Source organism: Phyllobates terribilis, unplaced genomic scaffold (genome assembly GCF_046119375.1).
Source record: "Phyllobates terribilis strain yellow unplaced genomic scaffold, ASM4611937v1 Scaffold_5__5_contigs__length_657084704, whole genome shotgun sequence".
Classification (NCBI taxonomy): domain Eukaryota; kingdom Metazoa; phylum Chordata; class Amphibia; order Anura; family Dendrobatidae; genus Phyllobates; species Phyllobates terribilis.
This window is the reverse complement of record NW_027362765.1, coordinates 513,458,431-513,473,284: the sequence shown is the minus strand read 5'-3', so window position 1 is coordinate 513,473,284 and position 14,854 is coordinate 513,458,431.

Below are 14,854 nucleotides of genomic sequence, written 5' to 3'. Positions count from 1 at the left end.
ATGGAGCACCTTGCCATAAAGCAAAGGTGATAACTAAATGGCTCATGGAACAAAACATAGAGATTTTGGGTCCATGGCCTGGAAACTCCCCAGATCTTAATCCCATTGAGAACTTGTGGTCAATCATCAAGAGACGGGTGGACAAACAAAAACCAACAAATTCTGGCAAAATGCAAGCATTGATTATGCAAGAATGGACTGCTATCAGTCAGGATTTGGTCCAAAAGTTGATTGAGAGCATGCCAGGGAGAATTACAGAGGTCTTGAAGAAGAAGGGGCAACACTGCAAATATTGACTTGCTGCATTAACTCATTCTAACTGTCAATATAACCTATTGGTACTCATAATATGACTGCAATTATATTTCTGTATGTGATATAAACATCAGACAAACACTAATAAAAACCAGAGGCCAGCAGATCATGTGAAAATATAATTTTGGTGTCATTCTCAATACTTTTGGCCATGACTGTAGAGACTGGTTCAGGACCTGTAGTGACATCGCGATCATGTGACTTGTCATGTGACCGTGATGTCACCTCAGGTCTTGCAGTCTGGAGAGCTTCAGGACCTTTGATGGGGGCCTTGCATTGAAAGAGGAGCGTGCTCCTGTCCTCCTGCACAGAGGGGGAGGGGGAGCCAGAGACCAGCATCTACCAACCTGAGCTGCCAGATAAGTCTGTGTCCACCTGTGTGCTGTGCTGCTCCTGCAGTGTAAAGCAGTGTGTGTATGTGAGGTGTGTGCAGTGTGTGCTGTCTGTGAGATATCTGTATGTGTTTATATGAACATGTGTTGTCCTGCATACATGTGCTATGTCTAATGTGTGTATCTACTGAGCATTACTTGTTCAGCGCGTTTGTGTATGCCGTGTGTGTGCATTGTATATGTGTGCCTTGTGTGTGTGCATTGTGCATGTGTACCTTGTACGTGTGTGCCGTGTGTGTGCATTGTACGTGTATGTGCCTTGTACGTGTGTGCATTGTGTCCTTGTGTGTGCCTTGTACGTGTATGCCGTGTGTGTGCCTTGTACGTGTGTGTGCCTTGTATGTGTGTGTGCATTGTACGTGTGTGTGTGTGCCTTGTACGTACTTGTTTAAATATGTATGTTTATATATTTTATTGCATAATTCTAACTTGTATATGTAGATGGCCAGATATAGACACAGTGGCATTATGTGACACACAGTGTGTGTGTAGCTTCCACACTTCTAAATCCTGACTGCACAGATGAGAGCTCATAGGTGTAAACATATCGGCAATCATCCAACGAACGAGCAAAATTCTGTTCATTCATCGGGTGATTGAATTGTTTATGAAAGAACAAACACAGGGGCGGAACTACTGCCCGTGCAGCCGGTTCATTGAACGGGGGCCCCGAGGGAGAGGGGGCCCCTCCAGCAGGGCCGCCATCAGGGCATGACTGCCCTGACTCCAGTATGGGGCCCGGCCGGTAGGTGCCCCCCTCGGAGCCCCGTTGGGGGCCCCCCTCTTGTGCGTCTCTCTCCTCATGGGGCCCCCGGCCCCATGCTAAGCGCCGGGTCCGGGACATCTCAGCGCTGCGCTCCTGCGGCAGCGCCTTCATGATTCCCCTGACTTCCGGTCATGTGACGGCGCCGTCACATGGCCGGAAGTCAGGAGAACCTGGTGTCAGCGATTTGGACGAGCGCCAGGATTCTGCAGGGATCGCATGGGGGTAAGTATAACAAGTTTTATTTTTTTTAAAATACAATTAACTAGGAGTGGGGGGAATGGGAGATGAGAGATGCACATGTGGGGGGTGAGAGATGCACATGTGGGGGGGATGAGAGATGCATATGTGGTGGAGGGGGATGAGAGAGGTGCACATGTGGGGGAGGGGGATGAGAGAGGTACACATGTGGTGGAGGGGGATGAGAAAGGTGCACATGTGGTGGAGGGGGATGAGAGAGGGGCACATGTGGGGGTGGGGGATGAGAGAGGTGCACATGTGGTGGAGGGGGATGAGAGAGGTGCACATGTGGTGCAGGGGGGTGAGAGAGGTGCACATGTGGGGGAGGGGGATGAGAGAGGTGCACTTGTGGTGGAGGGGGATGAGAGAGGTGCACATGTGGGGGAGGGGGATGAGAGAGGGGCACATGTGGGGGAGGGGGATGAGAGAGGTGCACATGTGGTGGAGGGGGATGAGAGAGGTGCACATGTGGTGGAGGGGGATGAGAGAGGGGCACATGTGGTGGAGGGGGATGAGAGAGGGGCACATGTGGTGGAGGGGGATGAGAGTGGGGCACATGTGGGGGAGGGGGATGAGAGAGGGGCACATGTGGGGGAGGGGGATGAGAGAGGTGCACATGTGGTGGAGGGGGATGAGAGAGGTGCACATGTGGTGGAGGGGGATGAGAGAGGTGCACATGTGGGGGAGGGGGATGAGAGAGGGGCACATGTGGTGGAGGGGGATGAGAGAGGGGCACATGTGGGGGAGGGGGATGAGAGAGGTGCACATGTGGTGGAGGGGGATGAGAGAGGTGCACATGTGGTGGAGGGGGATGAGAGAGGTGCACATGTGGGGGAGGGGGATGAGAGAGGTGCACATGTGGTGGAAGGGGATGAGAGAGGTGCACATGTGGTGGAGGGGGATGAGAGAGGTGCACATGTGGGGGAGGGGGATGAGAGAGGTGCACATGTGGTGGAGGGGGATGAGAAAGGTGCACATGTGGTGGAGGGGGATGAGAGAGGTGCACATGTGGTGGAGGGGGATGAGAGAGGTGCACATGTGGTGGAGGGGGATGAGAGAGGGGCACATGTGGTGGAGGGGGATGAGAGATGTGCACATGGGAGTGGTGAGAGATGCACATGGGGGGATGAGAGAGGGGCACATCTGGGGGAGGGGGATGAGAGATATGCACATGGGGGGTGAGAGATGTGCACATGGGGGGTGGTGAGAGCTGCACATGGGGGGGTTTGAGAGCTGCACATGGGGGGATGAGAGCTGCACATGGGGGAATTGGGAGAAAATGAGCTGCACATGGGGGAATTGGGAGTAGGGGGATAATGAGCTGCACATAATGAATGTGGGGTGGGGGAGAGTAAATGATGATGGGGTGGGGAGAGCACGGACATGATATAATGAATTGGGGCAGGGGGTGCATGTAAATAATGAATGCGGGGAGCAGGAAGTATAGAGTAGGGGGCGTTACGGATGCAGGAGTGTAACTGGTAACAAATTGGCGGAAAGAGTAGAGGTTCTAATTCAATTATATATTAAGTGCCTATTTACAGTTAATGGGGGCACCGTGGTGGATTACAATTTATATTTGGAATGGTAGGTTGCATAATAACTAACCATATATTGATGGTGGATGCACGTCTGTATTCAGCTGCGTAATGTAGAAGTTGGGGAATGTGCTCTAGATAACTGTGTTATTTTATGCAGAGACGAGTCCTGGCTGGAAGACGTGATGGCGGTCTGTGCTGGATGAAGGAGAAAAGCGTAGCTGAAGGACTTCACCTAGAGACGTCACCAGTGAGTCAGTGTATTACATGTACACTTACACTATATACTATGTACCGGGCTCCTGTGTATAATGTCACTGGTGATCACTGTATTACCTGTACACTATATACAGAGCTCCTGTGTATAATGTCACTGGTGATCACTGTATTACCTGTACACTGACACTATATACAGAGCTCCTGTGTATAATGTCACTGGTGATCACTAGATTACCTGGACACTTACATTATACATACCATGTATAGAGCTCCCGTGTATAATGACACTTATGGTAATATTAGTAATGTGGTGGTAATATTAGTAATGTGGTGGTAATATGTGGTCTGGTCATGGTGTGGCAGTTTTTCTCCCTTCTGTGTGGTATTATTCGGTCACTATGTTGTGGTAATATGTGGTCTGGTCATGGTGTGGCGGTATTCCCTGTATGTGGTATTATTGGTCATTTAAAACAAAAATGTATATGACACATTCTCTTAAAGAAAACTAAATAAAAATATATCTAAAAAGAGTATTGGATATTTTAAGAAAATTTTAATAGGTTAGAGTAGGGCCCGGCCAGAAGAGTCTACCTTATCGTGGTGGCGGCTTTAAAAATCTTTTGGCCAAAACAAAAGCTGATGGCTATGTATGTGACGCCGTCACATGGCCGAACGTCAGGAGAACCTGGTGGCAGCGACGTGGACGAGCGCCAGGATTCTGCAGGGATCGCATGGGGGTAAGTATAACAAGTTTTATTTTTTTAAAATATAATTAATTAACTAGGAGTGGGGGGAATCAGAGATGCACAGGGGGGAATCAGAGATGCACAGGGGGATGAGGGATGCACATGGGGGGGTGAGAGATGCACATGGGGGGGAGAGAGATGCACATGGGGGGATGAGAGATGCACATGGGGGGGATGAGAGATGCACATGGGGGGGATGAGAGATGCACATGGGGGGGATGAGAGATGCACATGGGGGGGATGAGAGATGCACATGGGGGGATGAGAGATGCACGGGGGGGATCAGATGCATGGGGGGGAGAGAGATGCACGGGGGGGATGAGAGCTGCACATGGGGGGGTTATGTTTACATAACTTTGTTGCCTTATGAAGGGCAGGGGGGGGCCCCCCAAAATTTCTTGCACAGGGGCCCACTACAGTCTGTGTCCGCCCCTGAACAAACATCATTGTTCTCAGCAGCACATCGCCTGGTGTAACCTGCAGATCTGCTGCTGACAATATGATACTGTATGGGGACAGATTGATCATTCTGTCTCCATCATTCTTGATGTTGGCGGGCAGCAGGCGGCGAGGCGGGCGGCGGGATCATAGTTAAGGCGCAGACGCGCAGTCAGCAGCTGCCGCCGGTACTGTGTTCTGTGCTGTGCACAGACAGTACAGCCAGCGGGCAGCAGTGCCAGCCTGACAGAGCCCAGACTGCCTGAGTCTCTGACTAGTCTCAGACTCTGAGGAGTCTGACTAGTCTGTGACTGTTGTCACTGGTCAGACATGATGGCAGGCAGCAGCAGGGAGAGACACAGTGGGGTCTGAATCCCAGACATGGGCTGCATCAGGCACTGCAGCATTGCATATGGGCCATATGCAATGCTGCAGTGCCTGCTGCAGCCCAGTTCTGTGTGGGCCGCTCACACCCCACACCCCCACGCCCATATGCAATGCTGCAGCCCTGTGGTCTGTGTGGGCCGCTCCCATCCCCCCCATCCCCATATGCAATGCAGCAGCCCTGTGGTCTGTGTGGGCCGCTCCCACCCCCCCCACCCCCATATGCAATGCTGCAGTGCCTGCTGCAGCCCTGTGGTCTTCTTTCAAGGTAGTTTGTCTGCAGGAATTTACCCCTACAAACTTTTATATGTGCTACATGGAATGGGGGGGGGGAGTTACATGAAACTTGCGGAAATCGCCTTGACGGGGGGGAAGATATTGGATGCGAGGGGGGCACTACGTGGGGGGGGGGACGTGACGGGGGTTAAGGGTGGGCGTGACTGGGGGTGGGGGCGACCACTGACAGTGCCTAGGGCAGCAGAAATTCCAAATACTGCCCTGGGCCTACCCCAGTATCTTTTAAACAGGTATATTTGTGTCTGAACAGTCAGCGAGACACTCAAACTGTTTTTTTTTATGGAAAAAAGGCAAAAAAAGTGGATAATACAGAGATTTGAACCGTGAAACTGCAAAACCACAGTTCTAGTTATCTGGCCGAAACCAGACTCTTTTAAACAGATATATTTGTGTCTGAACACTCACAGACACACTCAATTTTTTTTTTTTTTTTTGGGGGGGGGGGGGGATACCAAAAGGTTAATAAGATGGGTATTCGTACAGTCTGACTGAGGGGGAAAAAAAAGAGGATTTAGATGTAAAAAAAAAGATTTTTCCTGGCTCCTGAGATCTGGGGCTAAGTCTAGCAATTTGAGCAGCAACAGCAGCACACAGGACTGTAATGCAGTGTTTGGTGGTATAACAACTGCGTCTCCTATACAGCCTGCCTGCCTGATATCTGGGATGGATATGACGCGCCCCCTGGGACATATTCCTTTTTGAGGGGAATACCCGGCACCGGATCAGATGGGGGGGGGTTGTAGTCTCCGAGCGGCTGTGACCCGGCCCGTGCCCAGGGCGTCAAACTCAGTGTTATGTGGCAGTCCTACAGATGTTATTAAGAGTTCTTTTGTGTCGACTACGCCACCCGTTGTGATGCGGTCACTGTGGCCGCCGCTGCAGCAGGGTCCGCTGAGGCTGATGGTGCAGGTGCAGCTTGAGATGGTATAACCCCCAACGGGTGGGGTATAGCCTCAGGGGGGACAGGTGCAGAGGATGGGGGTTGTGGTGGTGCAGTGCAGACGGCAGTGAAGACAGAGTCGGGTTGTGCAGTTAAGGGTGTTTACTTACTGCAGATGTTGTACTGGTCACTCCAGCTTCGAGTGACCACCCGAGCCGTGCTGCGTCCACCAGGTCCTGGATCCAGCCAACCCCCAAACAAGTCCGGAGCGTGGCCCTGAGCTCTCCTTCTGTCCCGTTCTCTGGCCGTCCCCACTATTGATCCACCCAGGTCCAGCTCCCTCGGGCCTTCTGTTGGGACACCCTTGGCCTTGGGTTCCCTGACCCTTCATGTGGTGTGCCTTCGGGGTGGATGTGGTGGGTGACCGTGGCAAACGCTGCCCACGGTCTCCGGTCTCTGGCTGGGGAATGTTTTTACCCCCACCAGCTTGGGTTCCGGTACCCTGATGCCGACTCTTCACCCGGGGATTTAGTTTGGGATCTTAGAGTCCTTTTCTGCTGTTTCCCCCTCTGGGTCTCTCTTTCTTCTCCTCTCTCACTCTGGGTCTCTCTTCTCCTCTGCTCCTGACTTTCTCTCTGCATCTGACAGACTGACTGACCCTGTTCTTAGTTGGTGCCCACCTTATATACACCCTCTATGTGTGAGCTCAGGTGACCAGCACCCAATGAGCTCCTATCTTTACCCAGGCTGCTCCCCCTATCTGCCCCTACACTACTTGGGATGTTCCACCCCCCTCCCACTCCAGCCAGGAACAGACTCGGTCGTACCTGCACATTTCTAAGTGGGAGTACCGTCGGTCTGCTCCTCGGAAATGGGATGTATGTAGTGCATGCAGCCTACCGAGCTCAGATCCACACTCCATCCTTACCCGGGAGTGGAATATCACACCTCTGGGTTGAGGTGCAATACCCCTGTAGCAGCCGAATCCTCAGGGTGCTACAGATATTAGTCCTCAGACGGACTGTTTGTTTGATTTTGCAGGCTTTAGAGACCCTACACTACCTATTTTGCAGTATAAATCTCTCCCTAGCTCAGCAGCACTCTCCCTACACTGTCTGATCCAGAGCGACTGTGTCCAAGATGGCGGCGCCCGGTTTTAAATACTCGAGGTGACGCTGTGTGGCCAGCCAATCACTGTAATGCCCACAACCAACATGGCTGCGGTATTACAGTGACTGGCTGGCAATCCCTGCATGTTTATTGACTCTGTAAAGAGCGCCAAACATGCAGGGCGTTGACCTGAGCTCGCCGAGCATCCCGAGTAGTGAGATGCTCGGGCGAGTACCGAGCAGTGTCGAGCATGCTCTCTCAACACTAATTATTACATGTTACCAGAAAGAAACAGAATTTCCCAGGAGCACATTGCAGACAACTTCTGCTAACTTTATCTCCTGGTCTTCTCCTCAGACCTGTACAACCAATGGTCCATCACACATAGTCTCAGCAATTCTGCTAATTATCTATCTATCTATCTATCTATCTATCTATCTATCTATCTATCTATCTATCTATCTATCTATCTTCTTAAAGAATGTGTTGCAGACCCAATGTGCATACCTACTGTTTGGAGTGGGACAACAAGATGTCACTTTTTCTGACTGCACAATGCCTGGGCCTTGAAGGGGCTTGCCTTCCATCTGATACCTTTGGTTACTGTGATTGCTCCCCTGCTGGCGTTCTGCATACTTGGGTGATAATTTTCCCTATACCCCTGTTGTGTTGTGCCTTTGCTATTGACGAGCGAGCACTAAAATGCTCGGGTACTCGTTGCTCGGGTCAAGCAAATTGGAATGCTTGAATGCTCGATGCAAGTAACGAGCCCAATGTAAGTCTATGGGAAACTCGAGCATTTTTCAGGCGGCTCCCCCTGCAGAGGGCCTAAAAATTTCCCAAATCTATCGGAACAGTGCTCAAATGACATGGGAACAGCATGGGGAAGACCCCTGGAAACATTTCTGACTCCTAGGTCACAGCTATCAACAACGTTGTCAAAGGTATTAAGCTGACTTTTACAGACTCACAATAAAACATGCAAAAACAAAACCAAAATGGATTTTCCTGGGAAATATGTTAAGGAACATCCTTTCCAGGATAATGACTTGTATAATAAGGCAAAATAAAATCTACAAAAACAAAAATGTTCCTACACACATTGGGCTATGTTCACACGTAGCGTTTTTGATGCGTTTTTGCACTTTTGCATTGCTTTCAACCAAGACAAATGCCTTCACTGGGAAATGTAATTTTAACATTTTACAACCTTATCTGACCATGTGGTGCATGAAACATCAGACACATCCGGTTTCATTTATGAAGGAGGGATTGTGAAAGTCACAAACACTATTTTTAAAGCCTTACTATTCTTAAAGGGCCAGCAGTCGGCTATGCTTTGCTGTTCCCATCATTAACGAGTGGGTCTGCTATACTGTTATTGCGTATGCAGTGACTGCAAAGGCTGCCAAAAATTTGGACGCACCCCAATACCCCTTTGAAGAGACATAAAGGATCGTCTCAGTAAAAAAAGTTTCATTTATAAAGCAATGGGTCTTCTATAGTGGTAATGCCCATGCTGTGACTGCATGGGTTGTCAAAATTTGGGAAAAACCTTACTAACAATTTAAAGACACATAGAGCTGGGCCACAGTAATGACATGTTCCCATTAGAAAGGAGAGGGTCTGCTATCCAGTTATAGAGTATGCAGTGAGTCCAACAGCTGCCAAAATTTAGGAAAAACCCTACTAAATTTAAACACACATAGAGCTGGGCTACAGTAACGAGTTCGACATGTTCCCATTAAAAAGGAGTGGGTCTCCCATACTGTTTGCCTATGGAGTGAATGCAACGGCTGCCAAAAATGTTGAGAAACTCCAGTGTCCCTTGCAAGAGACGTAGAGGTCAGAGGTCATTATTAGGAAGTAGGTCTCCCATACTGTTTGCCTATGCAGTGAATGCAACGGCTGCCAAAAATTTGGAGGCACTCCAATGCCCCTTGCAAGAGATGTAGATATGGTGATATGGTAGATATGGTGGTGATATGGAGGAGGATGTTGAGGATGAGGAGAAGGAGGAGGACAAGAGCAAATAGACAAAATCAGGAAGCATATACCCATGTCTGGGTGTGAAGACAGAGGTGCATGAGAATAGAGTTAGACCCCCCCCCCCCAAAAAAAAAAACAACAACTGTATTTGAGTTTGTTACGCTGCTATCATTCGGTGTTGTTAAGAAGTCTGGCCCAATCCAGCCCTTGTTCATTTTTATAAGAGTCAGCCTGTCAACATTTTCAGTTGACAGGCGGATGCTCCTATCAGTTATAATTACACAGGCGGCACTAAAACCCACTCTGACAAAACGCTAACGGCAGGGCAGGCCAGGACCTCCTAGGCGTAGAGAGCCAGTTCAAGTCATGTGTCCAGCTTGGATACCCAATAATTATAAGGCACAGAAGAATCACGGAGGACGTTGGTACTGTTGGCAAGGTACTCCCTCACCATCTTCCGAAACTTTTCCCTCCTTGGGAGAGTACCCCGCGTCTCAGGGCCTGTGCGATGGGAGGGTCTGAGAAAACTGTCCCAGAACTTTGACAGTGTTCCCCTGCATTTATGGCTCTCCCTGTACTCCTTGGTTGTCCAACGAACTGTGACCTCTGCTGCCAGCGTTCTCAGATGGGAATTTTTTCAATAATTCCGCAACAAGGGCCTTCTCATACTTCCCCATTTTATTAGGCCTGTCCTGCGCAGGCGAAAGAGGCAAAGTTCTCCTTGTAGCGTGGGTCTAGAAGCGTCACCAACCAGTATTGACTATCACCCAAAATTTGGACAATTCGAGGGTCACGGAAAAGGCAGCGTAACATAAACTAAGCCATGTGTGCCAGACAGCAAAGAGGCAAGACTTCCGTGTCCTCACCAAGAGGAAAACTGACCATGCTCTCCTCCTCCTCCTCCCTGTCCTTAGGCCATCCACGCTGAACAGATGGTATGACAGTTGTGCAGGTAGTACCGTCTATAGTGCATGAAACTAGCTCCTGTCCTTCCTCCTCTTCCTCATTGTCACCCAATCCACGATGGGATGAGATGAGGCTGGGCTGTGCGGAATCACCCTGTATAGTTCCTTACTCCAACTCATTGTGCTTCACCTGCAATGCATCCTCTGTAACATCCCTGGCGGTGTGCTGGCATGGTTTACCACCTCCCACCATACAAGACCGCCATTTTACCTATCAATCCAGGCTGCACACTTTGCTCCAGTACCTGCTGTGTCTCTTGTCTGATTGCTTGGGGCGGCGGCACGGTTACTGCCTGATTCTTATAGTTACTGTGTGCGCACTCCTAATGCCTCCCCAGCCTATTTCTGTGAGTCACTGGATACTTAAACCCCCTCCACCCAGCAGGGGGTGCCTGAGCAACACTTTTCTTCGGTGTGTTCCTTGCATCTGAGTTGCCAGGTCCTGTCCTGTATCTTGTCTGTTCCGCCCCTGGGGGCTGTATACCCAGGCCTGGTACCTGTATCTGTGACTTCTAGTCTGTCTCCGCCACCCTGGGGGCTGAGTTCCCAGGCTCGTTCCTGGTATCTTGTTTCTGGTTCAGTTCCTGTCTGAACTGTGTCCTAGCCCGTTACCTGTTTGTCTCTATGTCCGAACATTCCTTTTTCCTGCAGTGTCTGAACCTGCGCCTAACTCCAGCTCGTTGTCTCTGAACTTCTGTTTGTGAGTTTTGTGTACACTCGCTACTTCATTGTAAGTACCTTGTGTGTATCTGGTTCTGCTTGTTCACTGCTTCTGCGGTTTTGCTCTGCTCTGCTTGTTCACCGCACCTGCGGTTTCGCTCTGCTTGTTCACCGCACCTGCGGTTTCGCTCTACTCTTCTTGTTCACCGCACCTGCCGTTTCGCTCTGCTCTGCTTGTTCACCGCACCTGCGGTTTTGCTTTGCTCTGCTTGTCCACCGCACCTGCGGTTTCGCTCCGCCCTGCTTGTCCACCGCACCGGCAGTTTCGCTCTGCTCTGCTTGTTCACCGCACCTGCGGTTTTGCTCTGCTCTGCTTGTGCACCGCACCTGCGGGTTTTGCTCTGCTCTGCTTGTTTACCACACCTGCGGGTTTTGCTCTGCTCTGCTTGTCTACCGCATCTTCGGGTTTTGCTCTACTCTGCTTGTTTACCACACCTGCAGGGTTTTGCTCTGCTCTGCTTGTCTACCGCACCTGCGGGTTTTGCTCTGCTCTGCTTGTCTACCGCATCTTCGGGTTTTGCTCTGCTTGTCTACCGCACCTGCGGGTTTTGCTCTGCTCTGCTTGTCTACCGCACCTGAGGGTTTTCCTCTTTTCTGCTTGTCTACCGCACCTGCGGGTTTTGCTCTGCTCTGCTTTTCTACCGCACCTGCGGGTTTTGCTCTGCTCTGCTTGTCTACCGCATCTGCGGGTTTTGCTCTGCTCTGCTTGTCTACCGCACCTGCGGCTCCGTTCCTGTTTCCCAGTCTGTACTGGTCCCTATCCTGCCTGCGTTCCTATCTGCGAATACCCGCCTGTCTGCATGCCAGTCGTGCCTGCCAGTGCCCACCTGTCTGCATGCCAGTCGTGCCTGCCAGTGCCCACCTGTCTGCATACCAGCTGTGCCTGCCAATGCCCACCTGTCTGCATACCAGCCGTGCCTGCCAGTACCCACCTGTCTATATGCCAGTCTAACCTGCCTGTTCCTGCATTCCCTGGTGCGGGTCAACAGCTGTAACCGGGGTCTGACCTGGAGTAGCACCTGGTCCCTCTGCTCGGTTCCTCCCTGGTTCACGGAGTCGACTGAGCTGCCGTGCGACCTTGGTCGGACCGGGTTGATACTTAGTCACGCCCCTCCAGGCACTCCTCCTCGGTCCATGGTCCAGTGGGATCACTAACCACGCTCACGCCAGTCAGTCCGGGCGCGAGCGTAACATCCTCTTTAATTGTGAGCAGAGAGCGTTACAGAAGACAGAGAAGCGGGATGGTGATGCTAATTATGGCATCATCGAAGCTCACCATCTTGGTGGAGTCCTCAAAGTTTTGGAGGATGGTACAGATGTCTGACATCCATGTGCACTCCTGAGGTCTTATGTGTGGAGTCTGAACTGAATACCGACGGCCTTGTTGATGCTGGTAGTCAACAACTACCCTCTTCTGCTCACAAATCCTTCCCAACATCTGCAATGTAGAGTTCCAATGTGTGGGGACATTGTATGCCAGTCGGTGAGCTGGAAGCTGCAAAAGCTGCTGAAGCACGGCAAGAGCAATGGAAGCTGTAGCTGACTTTCTAAAATGGGCACACATGTGGCGTACTTTTTAACAAGCAGATCGGACAGATCCGGGTAGATTTTGAGAAACTGCTGAACCACGAGGTTAAGCACATGGGCCAGGCATGGTACGATGGCTGAGGCAGTGCTGCAGTGCTTTCAGCTTGCGACTGATGTGGAGGAAGATAAGGAGGAGGGAGGAGCTGTAGAATGTGGGGGAAACCCTGATTGTCCCAGGGCCCGCAATCTTCGGCATCGGGAGGACGTGTTCAGGCACAAGGTCCGACTGGGTCCTGGCTTCCACTATATTAACCCAGTGTGCTGTCAGTGAGATGTACTGTCCCTGCCCACAAGCATTTGTCCATGTGTCCGTGGTTTGGTGGACTTTCCCAGTAACTGTGTTGTTGAGGGCACGTCTAATATTGTGGGACACGTGCTCGTGTAATGGGGGGGGGACGGTACCCGGGGAGAAATAGTGGTGGCTGGGGACCGAGTTCCGAGGGACGGCCGCAATTATCAGGTTGTGGAAAGCTTCCATCTCCACAAGCCTGAAAGTCAACATTTCGAGCGCAAGCAGTCGTGAAATGTGTGAATTTAGTTCTGTGGCCTGTGGGGCGTTGTCTGCGTACTTGCGCTTGCGTTCCAAGGACTGGGGTAAGGACAACTGAACGCTGCACTGGGACAAGGACGTGGACGTGCTTGCTGATGGTGCTAGCTGAGAGTGTGCAATGACACATGCAGGGCGGGAGGCATCTCGCCATGTACAGGGGATTGGCATGCACGCACAACAGCGGAAAAAGCAGTGGTGTAACCCACAGACACTGTTTCTGAACCCTGGGGTTTGGCCCACCTAGTTGTGTGCTTTGCTGCCATGTGCCTGATCATGCTGGTGGTGGTCAGGCTGCTAGTTTTGCTACCCTTGCTGATGCTGGCCTGGCAGGTGGTGCAAATGGCCTTTTTGGGGTTATCTGCAGAGTCTTTAAAAAACAGACTCAGGAAGACCTAACAATGGTACTGGCAACTTCCGTCGTGTTGGTGTTACGGGGAATGCTTTCCCACCTTGTGTCTTCGGCCACCACACTGCTTCTTCCTGCCTGTTGTGGTGCTACAACTCCCTCCCCCTGTGTGCTGCTATCTTCGCAAGGCATATCCCCCTGCCAGGTTGGGTCAGTTACTAAATCATCCACCACCTCGTCTTCCACTTCCGCTCCCTGGTCCTCGTCCTGACTTTCTGGCAATTGTGTCTCATCATCATCATCATCATCATCCACCTCTTGCGACAGTAATTGCACTTTCCCACCGTTGCCTTCATGTGACCATGGGTGCTCCACTATTTGCGCATCGCTACACATGTTCTCCTCTTTACTCGCTTGAAGCTGGCCGGGCGAGAGGCCCAAATCTACAAATGGAAAAGTGAACAGCTCTTCAGAGTGTCCAAGTGTGGGATCAATTGTCTCCGGGCACTCATCACGCATGCACCATCACATCCACTTCCCTGTCCCTTGCCACGCACCTTGCCCATTTTAAATGGAGGACAATATTTTCCACGTTCCCGAGAAATGACTGATTTTAGAACGCAGTTATATGTGATACGTCACAGAGAACCATGGTTTTAAATAGCAGACCTGTAATTTACTAATACTATTCTTCACAGACACCTAGTGTGAATAGCTTGACTGACACACTGCAACAGAATGGAAAAAGAGGCCAATATTTTCCACGTTCAGTTAAAATTTCTGGATTTTTAAAGCTGAAATATGGAACAGAACTGGCTGTATTCTGCAGTGCTAACAAGCAAATGGAGCAGAAAAATGGTGTACTCTGGCTTGCTTTTTAAGCAAATAAAAAAGGATCAAGATAAAAAAAAAAATTTCCCTGACCCCAGATATCTTCTGCTATGTCCACAAATATCTGTAATTATTGAAGCAGCAGACAGGACATTCAATGAACCCTCTTGCGCTATATGCACTGCAGTCTGTCACATACCCTTCCTGCCTGACTAACTGATTATGTGCAGCTGGATTAGTCCTCAGAAGGACTGTTAGTTCAGATGTATGTATAATATTATATTATATATATACCTATATATACCTATACTAACTCTAAACAAGGAAATCGCAGCACCTCTCCCTACTCCGGGGTAGACTGTGACGAGCATAACGGCACCAGGTCTTATATAGACCTGATGACGCTGTGCAGCCAACCAATCACTATAATGCCACAACCAACATGGCTATGGCATTACAGTGCATGGCAGGGAGGGGACCCGAGTTCCCGCCCGAGCAACCCGGAAATACTCGCTGAGCTTGTGGAGCACCGTGATGCTCGGGC